The sequence below is a fragment of the Polypterus senegalus genome, chromosome 9, assembly GCF_016835505.1.
Source record: "Polypterus senegalus isolate Bchr_013 chromosome 9, ASM1683550v1, whole genome shotgun sequence".
Classification (NCBI taxonomy): domain Eukaryota; kingdom Metazoa; phylum Chordata; class Cladistia; order Polypteriformes; family Polypteridae; genus Polypterus; species Polypterus senegalus.
This window is the reverse complement of record NC_053162.1, coordinates 170,308,758-170,323,458: the sequence shown is the minus strand read 5'-3', so window position 1 is coordinate 170,323,458 and position 14,701 is coordinate 170,308,758. Positions and strand designations below refer to the sequence as shown.

Genomic DNA, 14,701 nt, shown 5'->3' with positions numbered 1-14,701 from the left:
TGCTCTATTTTGTGTGCTTTTGCATTCATTTTGCATTTAGCCATGGCCTCTAAGCAAGTGAAGAGTGGTAGTGTTGGCGAGAAGAAAGGATCAAAGAAAATTGAAATGGACTTAAAGAAAGAAATTATTGAAAAGTATGAGCGTGGCGTTTGTGTTACTGATCTTGCCACCGAGTACAAGAAGTCAAAATCTACGATTCTAAAGCAGAAAGAGGACATTAAAGCAGCTGATGTTGCAAAAGAAGTTACAGTGTTAACCAGGCAGAGGCCTCAAGTGCTGGAAGAGGTGGAAAAACTGTTGCTAGTGCAGCTGAACAAGAAGTGAGGCGATGTTATGCGAGAAAGCCGGGAAGATTTATGGCGAATTTCTGCAAAACTATCCTTCTACGAGTTGCTAGTTCCTCCTCCTCAATTCCTTCATGCCAGAACTTGACTCATGCAAGGTTAGTTTTCTTGGTTGTTTATGGTTAGTTTTTGTATAATTTACGGATTTTTCAAATTTTCATTTTTTTCCCTGTGCTTAAAACTCATTAAAAAAAGTGTTTACAGCGAGCGGTTCGTAAGGCTGTAGCGTGAACTCTTGCAATGTTAGTTTTCTCTGTTCAAGGTTTTCTCAGTGTTATTCAATGTTTTTACATTTAGTTTACTATTACACTGTGCATTCTATGGTATAATTAACTATTTTTGTGCTTAAAAATCTTTAAAAAAAAATATTTACATACAGCTCGTACGGTCTGGAACGGATTAATTGTATTTACATACAATCCTATGAGGGAAATTAGTTCAGGTCACAACCAAATCAGGTTGCGACCAGAGTTTTGGAACGAATTACAGTCGTGACCCGAGGTTCCACTGTATATTAAAATATATTGACTATTTTCCCAAAAATCACCATTGTATAAGGCACTATATCTCCTTCACTATACTCAGAAGACAGAATTCAACTGCTGTTTGCGGGTGAAAGATAATGTGGAAAAACTGTTACAAGGTTTCTGGGCATAATGCCAAGGATTATACATGGAAAGATAAGATTGTGGAAAGAAAATTCCGAAAGACGACATCCCTTATTTAGGCTATAAAAACAATAAAGTTTATGTAATGTCCTGTTTTGGGTATATTAATCATGCCAACATGAAGTGTGCTGATGGACTACAATTTGGGAATATGCAATCTACATATTCATTGCTCTGATATGAGAATGGTCAGTGTTGACATTGCCCCACAGAGCTGTTGGTGCTGCTGCTCTCCATGTGAGCACATTGTAAATAAGCGCTTTATAGCGCCCGACCCGGCACAGAATACGCAGAGGCACGTGTTCACACTCAAAGGCTCCTTTATTTTCTTCAGCTGTGTGACACGCCTTCCCCGTGCCACACAACCCAAACACAGTCCAAGCACAAACACACAAAAAACCAAACTTTCCTGCTCCACCACTCCTCCCAGGCAACCTCGTCCTCTTCCTCCCGATTCTGGCCTCGATTGCTGGGAGGCAGGCCCTTTTATACCCCACTCGGAAGTGATCCAGGTGCCTGACCAGCTGGTCTTAATTGCACCTCCGGGTGGGGCTGATAAACCGTCCAGTGTGGTAGCTGGCTCTCTGCAGCACCCCCTAGCGGCCACCCCATCTCCCAACCGGGCTGCTGTGGTGGACTCCATGTCCCATGGAGCCACGGGGGAGATTGAGGAGGAATCCATTGCCAGGGAGAGTGCCCCCAAGCGCCCCGGGGGAGGTATTGCAAAGTCCATGATGGCTCCCCCGGGACGTATGCATCAGAGGCGTCCCGGCCGGGCATGGGACCCGGCTGTCCGTCACAACATATATTAATTGTGCTTTCTGACTTAACTTTTGAACAGGCAGTGAATCTCATTTCCTTCACAAAGAGCTACGTTTATGACAAAGAATGCACCAAAGGTGTCTAGCTAAAGAGACTTTCTGAAGTGTAAACACATTCTGTACTTGTGAGGAAGTGACCAAGTGAAATGCAAGAGGGTGTCACTTTAAATAGTTGGAGAAAGAGTGCCCTAATGCATGCATGAGCTGGTGCCTCCTCCAGACCTCGAGGGGGCGACCTCCCTGGAGGCCTCAGGTAAAGAGTTGGGAAGCTCGACCCTGTAGGGACCCGGGGTTACCGCCAGGGGGACCCCAATATCAGGAAGACCCTAGACCTCAGCACTTCCGCCACACCCGGAAGTGCTGGGGGGGAAGAGAAAACGGGGACACCCGGAGTGCTTCCGGGGAGACAGCCGGCACCTCCGCCACACTGGGGCGTGTCACTGGGAGATTGCCGGGAACACACCTGGAGCACATCCGGGTGCTTATTTAAAGGGGCAGCCTCCCTGCAGAAGGGACAAGAGTCAGGTGGAAGATTGGACAAGGTCTGGAGAAGGCAGGAGGCGACCTGAGAAGAAGAGAAAGAAAAGGCATTGGATTGGCCTGGACTGAGGGGTATTGGGGATTGGTGAGCACAAAACTGTAAAAAGAAATGAAAAATAAACGTGTGTTTGGTGACATGAGTGTGTCAGCCTGTCTGTGTCTGGGGCAATGTTCACATCTGGTATACACTCGAGCAGACAGTTTAATGTGGAAATAATTTACTATTCCAGTTCAGTTCAGTTGTGACTTGCATGACAACTGTAATCACTGAGATTAAATCCAGGGCACAAAGATGCATCAATAGAAAACTAAACCCTGTCAGACATGATAGTTAACTGTCAGCCTAATTTTGGCAGCTCAACCAAGGCATAAAGCGGTATTAAAAAAGTGAAATCTCTGGTGAACACTGGCACTCACTGATCTTAACATTAGAAGTTTCTGGTATATCCAATTACTTTATCCCTAGTACCCCAAAGCACTGAATTCCTGTTAGGCACAACTTAGAACCTTTGAAAGACTTATTCAGTAGTATAAGAGAAGGTTCAGCTTCTTTCTACAATAACCAATGCAACAGAGTCCATTATTTGAAAGCAATAAACAGGCTGTTCATAAATCCGTCAAAATAAACCTTTAAAAGTGGAACAGTATTGTCCTTACCACCTCAGAAAGAGCTTGAGAGACAGGGTTGAGCAAAGGACCTGGCTTGTTTTGGATGCTGCATGCTGAATGACATTTCTGCTCATCTTGCAGGCCAGCAGCCAGCGTGAATTGAATTCTGATTATTCAATTACAAAGAAGCTGTCCCTTAAATCAACAAGATTTCAGCATCCGGTTTGTAACAGCAGGACCTCATCAGTATTTTAACTCTGTCAGCAGAGGGCATTAAATGCCATGTGAAGCAAGCAGGAAGCAAGTTTAAAAAAAGGAAATCAGGAAAGACAGAAATAAAAGTGGAAGCTAATGAAGCTTCTTCAAACCGGCCAAAGAAAACACAATAATAGACTAGAAAAAGTAAAGAAGAAGGCATGTAGACTGATGGGCAGAGAACTGGAGATGAATAAAAATCAAACGGATGAAAACATACAGACACACCGAACAGGGACAGAACAAAAGACAAGCTGTTGGATATAGGCATGAATCCTTGAGAGGTGTCTCTTTTTAATCGAATGGAAGCAGATTGGATATTAATTGGAAGCTTGAATTGTATTCTTACTTGTTGTGAGAAACACTTTACATTAGCATAGTGCTGCAAGCTTGCCAACAGTAAAGGTTAGTGGACTCAAAGGATGGGACATTCAAACAACAAAGGATGCAAAAGAGCAGCTTGGGAGCCGCGCTGATAAGGATTTTTAACGCAATGTAGCCTAAGAAGGAACTGGGAGAGATGAGATGTGGAGACACAAGCATATTAAATGGCGGGTCAATACTATAAAGACTTGAGAAAATGGAAGACAAGCAGACAAGAGACAGACGATAGGTAATGTAGCTATACAGGCAGACACCAGACTGGTAGATGAAAGAGGAATGAATCGTGAAGACTATAAAAGAAGGGACAGAGAAAGAGCAAACAAAGTTTAAGACAGGCATATCGTTATCTTACAGTAGTCTATAAGAATAAAATACTAAAAATTATTATATAAGGGCTTCATTTTCTTTTTAGTCTGAGGACTGTGTTGTATAATAATGGATGTTGTCTCTGGGAGAAAAATCACTCATTTCATCATTAGCTTTGACCTGGATAGACCACGAGGGGGACTAAAACTATCCCCAACCATATCAGATCTTTAAATTTCTGACTATATGGGTTCAGGAGAGCAAATGTGTCCTCTAAATAGTTAAAAAGACTGATGGATATGAGAGAACTGACAGACAAAAACCCATAAACACTCACTGTCCACTTTATTTGGCAGTGTGATATTTGATTAGGCAGTGTGGAGTCGTAGTTAAGGCTTTGGACGAAAACCCTTAGATTGTGGGTTCAGATCCCACTACCGACACTGTGTGACCATGAGCAAGTCACTAGGCCTGGCCATGCTCTATTTGGAAAACCAAAAATAAATGTAACAAATTGTATCATAAATGTTGAGAAAGGCTAAGCAAAATGATACCTTTTATTGGCTAACTAAAAAGGTTATAATATGCAAGCTTTCCAGACAACTCAGGCCCCTTCTTCAGGCAAGATAAATAAGGGTCCCGAGTTGCCTCGAAAGCTTGCATATTGTAATCTTTTTAGTTAGCCAATAAAAGGTGTCATTTTGCTTGGCCTTTCTCTACATTCATAATGGCTAACATGGTACAACACCCTAGTACTACTATCATAAATGTTGTAAGTCGTCTTTGATAAAGGCATCAGCCAAATAATTAAATGTGGGTACACCTTGCTAGTACCGGGTTGGACCCCCTTTTGTCTTTGCTTTGTGACATAGATTCAACAAGGTGCTGGAAACATTCCTCAGGGACTTTAGTCCATATTGCCATGAAAGCACCATCGAGTTGCTACAGATTTGTCGGCTGCACATCCATGATGCAAATCTCCTGTTCCACCACATTCCAAAGGTGTTCTGTTGGATTAAAACCTGGTGACCATGGAGGACATTTGAGCACATTGAACTCGTTGTCATGTTCAAGAAGCCAGTTTCAAATGATGTGACCTGTGTGACATGGTGTATTATCCTTCTGGAAGTAGCCATTAGAAGATGGGTACACTGCAGTCATAAAGGGCTGGACATGGTCAGCAACAATACTCAGGTAGGCTGTGGCATTTAAATGATTTTCAATTGGTACTAAGTAGCCCAAAGTGTGCCAAGCAAATATCCCACACACCATTACACCACCACCACCAGCCTGAACCGTTGATACAAGGCAGAATGGATCCACGCATTCATGTTGGTGAGGATAAATTCTAACCCCACCATCTGAATGTTGCAGCAGATATCAAGACTCATTAGACCAGGCAATGTCTTTCCAATTTTCTGTTGTCCAGTTTTGGTGAGCCAGTGTGAATTGTAGCCTCATTTGCCAGTTCTTAGCTGACACCTGGTGTGGTATCCTGCTGCTTAGCCCATCTGCTTCCAGGTTTGACGTGTTGTGTGTTCAGAGATGCTCTTCAGCATACCTGTTGTAATGAGTAGTTATTTGAGTTACTGTTGCCTTTCTATCAGCTCAAACCAGTCTCTGGCCATTCTCCTCTGACTTCTGGCATCAACAAGGCGTTTTCGCCCAGAGAACTGACACTTACTGGATATTTTCCAATCCAAAGATGGTTGTGTGTGAAAATCCCAGCAGTTTCTGAAATACTCAGACCAGCCCTATCTGGTACCAACAACCAGGCCACATCAAAAGTCACTTAAATCATCTTAATTCATATTCTGATGCTCAGGTTAAACTTTAGCAGGTCGTCTTGACAAGGTCTACATGCTTAGATGCACTGAGTTGTTGCCACGTGCATATGGAAAGATGAAGCAGTACTGAAGAGAATTTAAAAAAGATGCCATCATGGGGAAACAATGGATACGCAGACTGGCTGACAGAGAAGTAAATTCTAGGGCTTAGCAAATTACCTAAATAATATGAAACAACAGAAAATCCAAAGGAGACCTGGCATAAGAATGGGCCATCTAGCAGAAGAAAAAAGGTTAGCTCTCCTCGTTCTTCTCCTCTGTTACCAAACACCCTTTCATTGAAGATCAGTGCCCCGTGACCAACACATTGATTTTCTTTTCTCTGGATGGTAATGCAAATTGACAAAGTTGCGTCTTAATTATTTTAGGCCATGCTCCAGAAACTGCAATGAAAGCACCCAACCCTCACTATGCCAGAGGTTTTTGCATTATCGGTAGATACGGTTATGACTGCTTCTCTCTTTCAGTCTCCATCACACTGACAGGGGACAGAGAGGCACACACTGCTTGTGTTCTCTTCAACAGAGCTGCCTTTCTTCATTTCTTTATTTCAATTTAAAACAAATAACACTGTGGAAACATGAACTGGGAAAAAAATACAACAGACCAATGCAATTGCATCAGAGATCAAAACAGCACTGTACAGCAATCTTGACACGCAGCTGCTCAGACAAAAGCAGCTTTGCAACACAGTTGACCACCACCCAGCACAAAGCACCTCCTGTAAAAATGTAATAAAAGTGATTGGCACATTATTTTTCAAAGATACACAAGAACTACAGAATTACCAATACATGGTATATAATTGTTCACAAGTATGTATAGGAAAAGTCACTGTCATTAAAAGCTTGATGATGTAGAAAGAAAGGAAAATGAAAAAACAAAACATGAGTAAAGGTAAATGTAACCATATACAGTAGTACCGTTCACTAACATGGGGAGATGTATTGAAATTCCAATGTAAGCCACTTGAAATTTTTAATTTGGAAACATACAGGCTGCTACCATTTTTGTTTCTGTTTATTGTCTGTGGAAAGTGGAAATAACGCAATGCATCAAGTGTCCAGTGAGTCTGTGAGATCACCGCTCCCGGCAAGAAGCCTAATTATTTGTTACAGCCTGCAGACATCCTTTGCAAGCTTTCATGAATTTCTTCCAGGGCTTTCTCCCCGTTATACTCTTTTCAATCTCCTGCCTGGGGATGCTGCCATCTTATCAGCAGCTGCCAACCAACACCTTGAGCTTCGTAAGGCACCTCCAAGTGCTGAGGTGCTCTGGGCCCAAGGAGCAGACAGTCTCATTAGAAGCCAACTCCCTCACCATTGCTCTTCTCCCACTAATTTTCTTATCACCATCTGCAGACTGAAATTCAATCAGAGGGCATTTCAGGAGGGTACACAGGCTATACCCACAGGGCTGTTAATGGTGGCTCAGTCATCATGAGACAGAAGAATATGAAGGCAACAGGTGTCCACTGCTCAGATACTCACACTTTACTATAAGAAATGAAAGAAAAGCAGGCTTGAGCTAGCAGAATTTTCATGTGCAAGAATGCCGGCAAGTGCACTGCCATCAAATTCTATAATACTCCATCCATTATCCAACCCACTATATCCTAACTACAGGGTCACGGGGGAACTGCTGTAGCCAATCCCAGCCAACACAGGGCGCAAGGCAGGACACAAACCCCAGGTAGGGCGCCAGCCCACCGCAGGGCGCGCACACACACACACCAAGCACACGCTAGGGACAATTTAGGGTCGCCAATGCACATAACCTGCATCTCTTTGGACTGTGGGAGGAAACCCACGCAGCCACGCGAGAACATGCAAACTCCATGCAGGTAGGACCTAGGAAGCGAATCCAGGTCTCCTAAACTGCGAGGAAGCAGCACTACCACTGTGCCACCATGCAGCCCTTCTATAATAATATCAATGCATATTTACATATGTATACATCAGTACACTACATTAAAAATCTGTAGTGGACAGGCAACCTGTTGGGGATATAAACCTGCTTTGCATGCTGTTGTCTGATTGAACTGTGGGTTCTTAAACAGAGGAAATACATCAGGATAAGAACATACTCTAGCTTATAAAGAGATTCATTTAATAAATTATAAAACAATACAGAGATTTTATGTTATAGGATGTGCCAATACCTACAAAACTAACCATATAAATGAATCAAATTAATCATATATATATATATATATATATATATATATATATATATATATATATATATATATATATATACTAGGGGGCACTCCCCAATCCAAAGGGGGCGCGCATCACGCTCGCCACTTCGCGTCTCTGCCGCTCGTGTTGTGAAGGCTTTAACGCATGCTAAGGAGATGCAGACGGATCAGCTGCTGCTGTCGTGCTGTGTGATCTGCATGTTGCGCTGCGCTAGAAATTGTTTGTATGTAGGGTGTGACGTGCAAGTAGTCTCGCAGGACTTCAAAGTGTCTCTCCGAGAAAATCACGTCTCGACCCAAGATTTTTTTATATAATAGATAGATATATATTGGATATATCAGATTGCTGCTCTGTGAAGAGGGAGTGGATGGAAACAGACAGTCAGTCTCTCTTAAATATCTACATACATTTATGTAAAAGTCTGTTTCACCCAATTTGATTTACAAAACTCAGAATACCTAAAATGCATTTGAGAGCTTAGCAACACGGCTCAAAGTTAACAAGAATTGACAGTAACTTGATGGCTGCTGCACATTTGCTGACTCACACTCTTCTAACCAGTTTTTAAGTTCCATCTCTCCACTCTCTTCATCCCAAATTCCTATACTGCTTGCACATCGTTTCAGTGGTTCATGTTTAGATATTCTACACATTTTAGGGAAAATGTTAGCCATTTAAAGAGGTTCAATATAACATACTAATTTTCATGTTTTTCTTTTAAAGATCCTGTAAATACCCAAAAGCTTGTACATATCTGTTCTTTAAATGTTAGATTATTACAATGAAATCCTGCTTGAATCAAAACTAATCTTTATTTTTTCCAAAAATAAAGATTATAAAGACTTTGTTTTTTATACCCAAGTTATATATACTGTTCATTAGAACAGTAGTTAGAACAACTGATGCACGTAATAGAAAAATAAATTGACAAAAAACCTGCACATTTTCTGGAGGCCAGGGCATGTCCCAGAAGCATGCAATGCAAGACAAAAACCATTACTGCACAATCATTACTGTCCACTACAGGATATACTGATGCATGTTCACCAGTGAACCTAAGATGCACGTGTATAGGATTTGAAAGGAAAGTGGACTACCTATGGAAGTTCAAATTGATATGGGTGGATCATATGATCATGAACAAATAACTGTACAGGGAATGTAAACTTACAGTCTCTGCACCTCCCACATTACTTACTGTTTGTACATATAGTTAAATACAGAACATCCCAAAAGGGACTCTGGGCAAAGGAGGGCAAAGCATTAATATAATAGTTGTATTAAGGAAATAATAACATATTATCCTTCACTCCATTTTTTTAAAGTAATTAGCTCCATAAATCACATTACAATACATGAGGTACAGCTCAGTGAAGGATACAGTCAGAACTGCTGTACATCCCATACGTTTAAGATTTGTATCAATTTCAGTATTCCACCATAACCTAGTTCAAAAAATAATGTGACAAGAAAACTCAATATTAAGGTACAATTGCCTAGAACTCCCACTTCAGCCGCCACTACAGTTTGAGGGACAGAACAGCCTCATTTGACTTTTTTATCCCGAGGGACAGGCACTCCTGTCCACTGCTGGGGCACCTGCAAACTAATGTTATGGGGAAGTATTGCATTCTTCCACCCAGGTTGCCCTTTCTTAGAACAATGCACGATTCAACTCCTTGTACAAAACTTTTTCATGTGTAATCTCTGTCCCAGACTGGCTTTGTCCCATACAATAGACATATTGTACAAATATGCATATTGTGGAGGACTGCCGGCTTCTCATGCCGGTCCTCACCCCCAGGCTGCCAGGAGGAGCTCTCCCGACAGCAGGATCGTACCCCGAGGTCCAGCAGGGACTTATGGGCTTTGTAGTATTTATACACAGCCCTGCTGGATACCTTGGGGACCACCAGGAGTCACTGTGGGGGGCTTATGGGCTCTTTTATGCCTTATGATCCGGGAGTACGTCACGGTCATGTGACGGGAAGGAATGACGTGCTCCCGGGTTGAAGTGAAGAACTGATTACCCTGACCCGGAAGGAATAAGGAACTGTGGACTGTTGGGACAGGAACACCTCCGGGTCAGGGGCTATAAAAGGACGAGGGCTCAGTCCAGACACTGAGCTGAGCTGGGAGGTAGAGGAGCAAGTGTCTGGGCGAGGAGGAGAGATTATTGTGATTTAGTGATTTATGAGTAGTGTGGAAGGTGCTTGGTGCACTGTGAAAAATAATAAAGAGTCTTGGACTTTTATCCGGTGTCTGGAGTTGTACCTGAGGGTTCAAGGGAGCACCCCCTACTGCCACAATATATATATATATATATATATATATGTGGTCCCACTGGGCCAGGAGGACCAGAGGAGGGCTTGTGCCTCCTCCAGACCGAGAGGGGGCGTCCGTCCTGTTTATGTTGGTGGCCTCGGGTTAAGGGCTTGGAAGCCCAGCCCTGTAGGTGCCCCGGTGCCTGGATATCCCAAGAGCCCAGATCTTCCGCCACACCAGGAAGTGCTGGGGGGAAGACTTTGGAGGACACCCGGAGAGCTACCGGGAGGACAGCCGGCACTTCCGCCACGCTGGGGCGTGGCCAAGGGAAGAATGCCGGGAACACCTGGTGCTCGTCCGGGAATCATATATAAGGGGCCGCCTCCCTTCAGTGAGCAGTGGATGTCGGGTGGAAGTGGACAGAGCTGGAGAGAGGACTGGAGGCGGCCAGGAAAGAAAGGCACAGAGACTGTGAGCCCTGGACTTTGGGGAATCGGTGCAAGAGGCACTGGGGTTTTGTGAGCACGGTAATATTGGAAATAATAGTGTAAATAAACAGTGTGTGGTGATGAACAACATGTCTGTCTGTCTGTGTCCGGGCCAGCGTTCACAATATATATTCTCAAAATGTATAAACAATTGTAATTGATTGACATTACATTGAATTCTGATATAGGATACCCAGGCGCTGAACACTTTTTTCCGATGATTGTGTCACCATAGGAAACACAAATGCAAATCATTTTTACCCTCAGGTCTCTCTGTATATTCTCAGATACAAAACAAATGCAGTCAGACAGCAGCCTGCCATCCCTACTCAGAAAGACACACGTTTCACTTTCACCAGCAGAAACCGATCCACTGAGTAGTAACACAAGGCTGCTGTCCGGTAGCCTATTTCAATAATCATTCAGTTTCAACTTTCTTTAAACCATACTGCCAAAGGGTCCCCGATATGTTCCCTGTTGTACTGGGTTCACTTACAATAAGACAGCGTTAGGATTAGGGAGTGTGCAGAACATCTTGAAACCAGCGCTGTACAAAAGCAACACCAGTGAGGATGGATGACTCCTTTAAACAACCTTTCTCGTCAGGCATCGCATATCATAAATAAAAGCGACCGCGCGGCCAATGATGAATAATGAGAGTCACGCGGTGATTTAAAGCAAGGTGACGGCACTGACAGGTCGGTCAACTTCAGGAACAAGACAATGGCAAACCCCCCACTTCAATGCCACCTGAGATGAACAAGATAATTGAAAGCAGTACAAGCAGCATGCAGCTGCATGTCTTCAATACTATGGAGATCCTTGACACTGGACAATCTCATAACCCAAGCTGCCCTTGATAGCACTTCAACCCACACAGCTATGATATCTTAATCTTTGATAAGCTGTTGACAGTGTGAAAAGATGGGATAAATAAATGGATGCCTCGAGTTTGGTAGAGAATGGTCAGGGCCAGGGAGTTAGAAGTCAGTATTATTCTATATAAAATCTGATTCGAATAAAGAAACTATTAGATAGTAAAACTGAGTGAAATGAATAGGACTCATCTATCTCTGTCTTTGCTAGGCTGATCTTTGAAAAATTACAGCAAAGATCTCTGAGAAATTACAGCAAACACAGGACAGGACACTTCTATACAATGATTATGGAGTTTTGTGAGTCACAACAACATTAATTCAACGATTTTGCCCAAACAAGTTAGTAATGCCCAGGAAATACTTCCCACTGATATGTCAAAATGCTGGAATGGTCTCATTGTTCTCAGGATCATCTCCTTGTAAAATAGCCATGTGCTACCTCAGCACTGAGATCGTATTTAAAGGCCAATCAGTTTCCACAATTTCCAGACTCATCTCCACTACAAGGCTGTCAGGATGAGCTCATGGCACTCAAGAAAAGGCGCACAAGGATTTGAGCTGATACCACATTCCAGCACTCCTGCTGCAACTGTCTAACATGTGTGCAAAGGAATTTCTATTCTCCTTCACCTACCAAAACCTTCTAACAAAGGCCTTCCTCCTTATCTCAGTTGTCACACATAAGTTCACATTTGGATTCCAATCACTTACCTCCATAGGTCGTAAGTGTACTCAAAAACCTTTCTTACACATATATGGTGATACATAACACATCCCCTTAGAAAGAACTTTATTTGTCCACCAGGGGAACTTTGGCTTTTTACAGAAGCTCATTAAATTAATAAATAGATAGAAAAATAAGTATAAATAAACATATATATATATATATATAGTAAGAGATGGCCGGCAGCCCAGCATGGCCGGGACGCCCTAAAAGTGAAAGGATGGGGTAAGGCAGCCTCTTTAAGGTATTTTTTTCCCCCAGAACACTAGATGGCAGATTCCCTGGAGTGCAGTGGAGCCCCAGATCCCCTCAGGGCACTATGGGACATGGAATTCTGTATCTCAGCCCTTTTGGGTGCTGTCAGGGGGTGCTGTGGAAGAACCATGGGACATAAGGTTTCTGACTGACCTGGAAGTGCTGGCAGATCATGTAGCTGGAACACCAGAAGCACTTCTGGGTTGGACATTATAAAAGGACCAGACTGACCTCACAGGGACGAGCCAGAGTCGGGTGAATGGTGGACAAAGCGTGCACACAAACAGAAACACAATGGTTTGAACACACCAGAATCACTAAAAAGAAAGAACATTTAGAGAAAGAAAACCTTTCATTTAGCAGTTCCAGTTCCAGAGAGGCATTACAAAGGCATATTGCTGTTGATATAAAGGAAGCCCTGTAGATTTTCTTGACACACTTTTATTGAATGATTCATTGGCTGAAAGTAGCCACTATTAGTGTGTCAGAGAGAGGATGTGCAGCATTGTTCATAATGACACTCATTTTTTTTTCAATTTTCTCCTCCTCTAGGGGTCTAGAATGTTGTAGAATATGTGAAAGATATCACTACACACATTAAAGGAATGCAGTCCCTCTGTTAAATTTTTGGCTTGATTCCTTATTTTCAATTTTATGGTTATGGACTATGCACAACACATTTCTATCATTACCTTCAGATTTGGGTTTTGTTTTCATATTGTAAATATTTTTTCACATTTTTTTTTATTGTTGACATGCCAAAGTTTTGTTTCCGGTTAGCATCACCATTTTGTAATTCTCTGTTGTTGGCAATATATTGTTAGCGCCTCACTTCCAAAAGTAACAAAGTATGAAGTTGTCAGTATTAACATGCACACGTACCGGTCCCGGTACATAACGACGATTGGACGACGTCACAGCCATGTCACAGCCATGTGTGCATGCCCCTCTGTCACGCACCTCGACATACTACACATCAAATGAAAATTCAGAGTCTCGTCTTTCCGATGATATAAACCATTTTGACACACAACAACCACAGCACTGACACTAAATCCTTTTTTACAGAGAAGTAAATACTTTTAAGAGCTGACTTTTCCTACCTTTGACTACCTTTGAAGGCTCTCTGCAAGTCAAACATCAATATTTCCGAGCAATATTGATCTCATTCTGTCCGTAAGGCTCCAGGGAATATAATCCAGTAAAACGATTAGGTCCAAAACACACGATAGATCCTCAAAGGGACAAAAACTCCAGAAAACGTTTTTTAACTTGAGACTAGCTCCGACATTTTTTTCATCCCTATTGGTCATATCAGACGTAATTTGTTTCTGTCGGCAATAACCATGCTAAAGCATGTTACACGGAAGTGTTAGCTTCTGATTGACACCTAAGTTGGCCAATTACGAGGGGTCTGGGGGGTGACTGGCACCTCGTATAGCCAACGAGTGTCACAGATAGCTGAACGATGACGCACAACTCCAAACCCTGGTAGAATCTACCAGTTTGATTGGACGCTGTGAGTGACACTCCAAACTTACAGCCAATGAGCAGCTGAGCACGCCGATATGTAACTTGCCATACCAACTTGTAAACAAAACCGATCGGAGTTGCGCGAAGCTGGCATTTGTGCCAGTCTGCAGACTTGGTGCGTGGTTGTTTATTGTGATTTCACCTAGTTTTTCACATTTTAAATATGGATAAACGTACAGATAAACGTAAATACACTCTCGATTAAGTAGTAGAGGCATGTACGTGGCGTCACAGTGATCAATCGGACCAGGATATGTCTGAGGCAGAGAGTGACATGTGACACGCCCTTGTGCTTTCTGCCTGCTAGGGATTGCTACAATCAGTGGCACATGGAAAAACGCTGAGCTGTGTTGTAACAGTTTGTAAAAATGTATATAGTTTGTGTGCATTTTATTAAAAAAAGTAAAAATATAATATATATATTTTTTGGCCCATAAGACTTGTTTTGACTATTTTTATATTGAAATGTGTATTTTTTATTGTTTTTAGTATGGAATATGAATTTCCATAACTAATAGAGTGACACTGTGTGTAGATATAGATTCCTTTAGGTGTAAGCTTTCAGTAGAGCCCTCATTGATAT

General features: G+C 42.4%; 1 protein-coding gene across 6 annotated transcripts in view; it reads right to left on the bottom strand.

Annotated features, from left to right (window-relative positions):
• Positions 1-14,701, bottom strand: part of grik4 (glutamate receptor, ionotropic, kainate 4) — a 599,305-nt gene that overhangs the window by 409,976 nt on the left and 174,628 nt on the right. The gene's annotated exons all lie outside the window — the stretch shown is intronic.